Genomic DNA, 6,805 nt, shown 5'->3' with positions numbered 1-6,805 from the left:
CTTGTTAGTTAGTGGACTCTCTATCAGTGTCTTCTTTCCCGTCCTCTCACACTGACACTTATCTGTACACATACAGTGGCAAGAAAAAGTATGTGAACCCTTTGGAATTGTCTGGATTTCTGAATAAATTGGTCATAAAATTAGATCTGATCTTCATCTTAGTCACAACAACAGATAACATAGTGTCGGCAGGGTAGCCTAGTGGTTAGAGTGTTGGACTAGTAACTGGAAAGTTGCAAATTCAAACCCCCGAGCTGACAAGGTACAAATATTTAATTCTGCCCCTGAACAAGGCACTGTTCCTAGGCCGTCATTGAAAATAAGAATTTGTTCTTAACTGACTTGCCTAGTTAAATAAAGGTAAAAAAAATAACACACAAATTATTGTATTTTTCTTGTCTATATTGATTACATCATTTAAACATTCATAGGTTGGAAAAAGTATGTGAACCTCTAGGCTAATGACTTCTCCAAAATATAATTGGAGTCAGGAGTCAGCTAACCTGGAGTCCAATCAATGAGACGAGTTTGGAGATGTTTGTTAGAGCTGCCCTGCCCTATAAAAACACTCACAAAATGTGAGTTTGCTATTCACAAGAAGCATTGCCTGATGGGAACCATGTCTCGAACAAGAGAGATATCAGAAGACCTAATTGTTACAAAAGTATCTCTAAAAGCCTTGATGTTCATCAGTTCATAGTAAGACAAATTTTATATAAATGGAGAAAGTTCAGCACTGTTGCTACTCTTCCTAGGAGTGGCCGTCCTGCAAAGATGACTGCAAGAGCACAGCGCAGAATACTCAATGAGGTTAAGAAGAATCCTAGAGTCAGCTAAAGACTTACAGAAATCTCTGGAACATGCTAACATCTCTGTTGACGAGTCTACGATACATAAAACACTAAACAAGATGGTGTTCATGGGAGGACAAAACAGAAATAGCCACTACTGTCCAAAAAAACACATTGCCGCACATCTGAAGTTCATTAAGGAGCATCTGGATGTTCCACAGCGCTTCTGGCAAAATATTCTGTGGACAGATTAAACTACAGTTGAGTTGTTTGGATGGAACACACACCATTATGTGTGGAGAAAAAAAGGCACAGCACACTAACACCAAAACCTCATCCCAACTGTAAAGTTTGGTGGAGGGAGTATCATGGTTTGGGGCTGCTTTGCTGTCTCAGGGCCTGGACAGCTTGCTATCATCGACAGAAAAATGTATTCCCAAGTTTATCAGGAGAATATAAGGCTATCTGTCTGACAACTGAAGCTTAACAGAAGTTGGGTGATGCAACAGGACCCAAAATGAACGACCCAAAACACAGAAGTAAATCAACAACAGAATGGCTTCAACAGAATAAAATACGCCTTCTGGAGTGGCCCAGTCAGAGTCCTGACCTCAACCCGATTGAGATGCTGTGGCATGACCTCAAGAGAGCGGTTCAAAATCAAATCAAATCAAATTTATTTATATAGCCCTTCGTACATCAGCTGATATCTCAAAGTGCTGTACAGAAACCCAGCCTAAAACCCCAAACAGCAAACAATGCAGGTGTAGAATTACGGTGGCTAGGAAAAACTCCCTAGAAAGGCCAACACCTAGGAAGAAACCTAGAGAGGAACCAGGCTATGTGGGGTGGCCAGTCCTCTTCTGGCTGTGCCGGGTGGAGATTATAACAGAACATGGCCAAGATGTTCAAATGTTCATAAATTACCAGCATGGTCCAATAATAATAAGGCAGAACAGTTGAAACTGGAGCAGCAGCACGGCCAGGTGGACTGGGGACAGCAAGGAGTCATCATGTCATGTAGTCCTGATGCATGGTCCTAGGGCTCAGGTCCTCCGAGAGAGAGAAAGAAAGAGAGAAAGAGAGAATTAGAGAGAGCACACTTAAATTCACACAGGACATCAAATAGGACAGGATAAGTACTCCAGATATAACAAACTGACCCTAGCCCCCCGACACATAAACTACTGCAGCATAAATACTGGAGGCTGAGACAGGAGGGGTCAGGAGACACTGTGGCCCCATCCGAGGACACCCCCGGACAGGGCCAAACTGGAAGGATATAACCCCACCCACTTTGCCAAAGCACAGCCCCCACACCACTAGAGGGATATCTTCAACCACCAACTTACCATCCTGAGACAAGGCTGAGTATAGCCCACAAAGATCTCCGCCACGGCACAACCCAAGGGGGGGGGGGGGGGGGTGCCAACCCAGACAGAATGATCACATCAGTGACTCAACCCACTCAGGTGACGCACCCCTCCCAGGGACGGTATGAGAGAGCCCCAGTAAGCCAGTGACTCAGCCCCTGTAATAGGGTTAGAGGCAGAGAATCCCAGTGGAAAGAGGGGAACCGGCCAGGCAGAGACAGGCAAGGGCGGTTCGTTGATCCAGAGCCTTTCCGTTCACCATCCCACTCCTGGGCCAGACTACACTCAATCATATGACCCACTGAAGAGATGAGTCTTCAGTAAAGACTTAAAGGTTGAGACCGAGTTTGCGTCTCTGACATGGGTAGGCAGACCGTTCCATAAAAATTGAGCTCTATAGGAGAAAGCCCTGCCTCCAGCTGTTTGCTTAGAAATTCTAGGGACAATGAGGAGGCCTGCGGTTCACACCAGACATCGCAAGAATATTGCTGAACTGAAACAGTTTTGTATTCCTCCTGACCGTTGTGCAGGTCTGATCCACAACTACAGAAAACGTTTGGTTGAGGTTATTGCTGCCAAAGGAGGGTCAAACAGATATTAAATCCAAGGGTTCTCATACTTTTCCCACCCTGCACTGTGACTGTTCACACGATGTGTTCAATAAAGACATGAAAACGTATATTTGTTTGTGTTTTATTAGTTTAAGCAGAATGTGTTTGTCTATTGTTGTGACTTAGATAAAGATCAGATCACATTTTATGACCAATTTATGCAGAAATCCGGGTAATTCCAAAGGGTTCACATACTTTTTCTTGCCTCTGTACCAGGAGTTGTGTGGAACCTATAGTATGTAAATAAACAGAAATGATGTGTGCGCTTGTGGTCTGTATAGTTGATTGATTGCGTACACGTGTTTGCTTCCTGCCTCCTCCCCTAGAATTATTAGAACAAGATGGACATCCTCCCTGAAACATGTGTCTCTGGTCCCAGACCTATGACTCTCACCACAACTATAGCTAGCTACACTGAGACATCCAGACCTATGACTCTCACCACGACTACAGCTAGCTACACTGAGACATCCAGACCTATGACTCTCACCACAACTACAGCTAGCTACACTGAGACATCCAGACCTATGACTCTCACCACAACTATAGCTAGCTACACTGAGACATCCAGACCTATGACTCTCACCACAACTACAGCTAGCTACACTGAGACATCCAGACCTATGACTCTCACCACAACTATAGCTAGCTACACTGAGACATCCAGACCTATGGCTCTCACCACAACTATAGCTAGCTACACTGAGACATCCAGACCTATGACTCTCACCACAACTATAGCTAGCTACACTGAGACATCCAGACCTATGACTCTCACCACAACTATAGCTAGCTACACTGAGACATCCAGACCTATGGCTCTCACCACAACTATAGCTAGCTACACTGAGACATCCAGACCTATGGCTCTCACCACAACTATAGCTAGCTACACTGAGACATCCAGACCTATGGCTCTCACCACAACTATAGCTAGCTACACTGAGACATCCAGACCTATGACTCTTACCACAACTATAGCTAGCTACACTGAGACATACCATTAGTTCATACGGGATGGAAATGTGTGTTCTGCTTTTTCCTCCAACAGCTCCGATACACACTGACAGATATACAAACACATTAGGTTGGACAGCCTGGAGCAGAGGGCGTCCGCAGAGCCGCGCCCTATCTACAGATGTAGGATCTTCATTTGATCACTATTTTTTGTTGCTGAGAATTTTCCTGCATTGCAGGAACTTCTAGTGTATTTGAGTGTTAAAAAGTCTTATAAAGTTTGTAATTTCCACTTTGACATTTCAGACTTGATTCGCCCAAATGAAAAATTTATTAACCCTGACAAAAACACCCATGAATTATCATCTATATAATAATTCACATTTCCTGTTGCTGCAGGATTGTTTTTCTGCTGTAGCAAACTGGCTCAAATGAAGATCCTACGTCTGTATGAGACATGGGGATAACCACCTTCTCCCCCCTCTTAAATCACTGATCTCTTCTCCTGTGTGCTCTGAGACCAATAAATCCCAATCATTACTCATACGATCCAGTCCTGTCTTAGACCCATGGACCTGTTATCCTGACTGCACTGTAACAGCCCTCTGAAATCCTGTTGAAGACAGCCCTCTGAAACCCTGTTGAATGCAGCCCTCTGAAACCCTGTTGAAGGCAGCCCTCTGAAACCCTGTTGAAGGCAGCCCTCTGAAACCCTGTTGAAGGCAGCCCTCTGAAACCCTGTTGAAGGCAGCCCTCTGAAACCCTGTTGAAGGCAGCCCTCTGAAATCCTGTTGAAGGCAGCCCTCTGAAACCCTGTTGAAGGCAGCCCTCTGAAACCCTGTTGAATGCAGCCCTTTGCAACCCTGTTGAATGCAGCCCTCTGAAACCCTGTTGAAGGCAGCCCTCTGAAACCCTGTTGAAGGCAGCCCTCTGAAACCCTGTTGAAGGCAGCCCTCTAAAACCCTGTTGAAGGCAGCCCTCTGAAACCCTGTTGAAGGCAGCCCTCTGAAATGTTGTTGAATGCAGCCCTCTGAAACCCTGTTGAAGGCAGCCCTCTGAAACCCTGTTGAAGGCAGCCCTCTGAAACCCTGTTGAAGGCAGCCCTCTGAAACCCTGTTGAAGGCGGCCCTCTGAAACCCTGTTGAAGGCAGCCTTCTGCTCCTAAAGTGGCTTGGGAGGTGATGTATGCTATACATTGTATATATCATATTTCCCAGATGCTCATATCTCTACACCGTATATGAGGAACAGTACAAGGATACAGTATATCATTAGGGGAATAACTTTAGCCCACCTGAATCAGGAGGTGTGAGTTGGTGCGTGCGTGCGCGGGCGAGTGTCATCAGAATAAGGAGGACGTTCCAATTAAGCCAACCTCGTTATGCCCTGGCTGGTGAATAAACAAGCACAGACAACCGCAATATGAAGTCACACTGGAAACACACCATACGAGTTCACACTGGAAACACACCATATGAGGTCACACTGAAAACACACCATACGAGTTCATACTGGAAACACACCATATGAAGTCACACTGAAAACACACCATATGAAGTCACACTGGAAACACACCATACGAGTTCATACTGAAAACACACCATATGAGGTCACACTGAAAACACACCATACGAGTTCATACTGGAAACACACCATATGAAGTCACACTGAAAACACACCATATGAGGTCACACTGAAAACACACCATATGAAGTCACACTGGAAACACACCATATGAAGTCACACTGAAAACACACCATATGAAGTCACACTGGAAACACACCATATGAAGTCACACTGAAAACACACCATATGAAGTCACACTGAAAACACACCATATGAAGTCACACTGGAAACACACCATATGACGTCACACTGGAAACACACCATACGAGTTCATACTGGAAACACACCATATGAAGTCACACTGGAAACACACCATACGAGTTCATACTGGAAACACACCATATGAAGTCACACTGAAAACACACCATACGAGTTCATACTGGAAACACACCATATGAAGTCACACTGGAAACACACCATATGAAGTCACACTGGAAACACACCATATGAGGTCACACTGAAAACACACCATATGAAGTCACACCATCAAACGCCACACTCTCCACTAACTCTCCAGTGACTTTGTATAGACAATGACAGTTACCCTACATGGCCAAACACAACAATTATTGACAAGTCAGGGAAAGTCTGGCAGTAGGGCTCTCTCTCTCCCTCTCTCTCTCCCCCCCCCCCCCCCCCCTCTCTCTCTCTCTCTCTCTCTCATTGCATCAGGTCACTACCCTCAGAAAGTGAGGGAGTATGAGGGCCAGAGAGGAGGAGCAGGGAGAATATGGGTGATAGAGAAGGAGGTTATGAGGGCGAGTCAGGAGGGATATAAGAGGGGGAGGTGGGAGGGAGTTACGAGAGAGAGAAAGAGAGAGAGAGAGGTGTGTGCAGTTCCAGTTTCCCAGGGCAGCAGATCAAATCGATATCCCAGCTTTACTGGCAGTACAGACTAGTTTATTAGTGACTCCAGATGTTTCGCTACACACACGCCATACAACACCCACCATCAGCCCACCAGCATCCTTCACCCCTGTCCTACCCTGCCCTGGACATGCCCAAGGGTAACGGAAGTGGTTTGGTGAACCCACTCTCGCCTGATGAGTAACCTTGTCTGAGTCCTAAAGACGTGTGTTAACCACCTGAGATAATTCCTAGGCTTTAGCTCAGTGGGTGGAGATAGTTTTGTAGCATGCTGATGAACCGGGTTCGATACCCGGTCAGGTACTCAAGCAGCAGGGGACAGAGGCATCCTTCTAACCCACTTGACTAGAGCTGAGCACGACGTGACACAGACACAATAAGATACCATGTAAAAAATATGACAGACTGTAAACAATATGACAGACTGTAATCAATATGACAGACTGTAAACAATATGACAGACCATAAACAATATGACAGACTGTAATGAATATGACAGACTGTAAAGAATATGACAGACTGTAAACAATTTGACAGACAGTAAACAATATGGCAGACAGTAAACAATATGACAGATAGT

Source organism: Oncorhynchus mykiss, chromosome 18 (assembly GCF_013265735.2).
Source record: "Oncorhynchus mykiss isolate Arlee chromosome 18, USDA_OmykA_1.1, whole genome shotgun sequence".
NCBI classification, from domain to species: domain Eukaryota; kingdom Metazoa; phylum Chordata; class Actinopteri; order Salmoniformes; family Salmonidae; genus Oncorhynchus; species Oncorhynchus mykiss.
The sequence above is the reverse complement of the archived record's forward strand: the minus strand, read 5'-3'. Positions refer to the sequence as shown.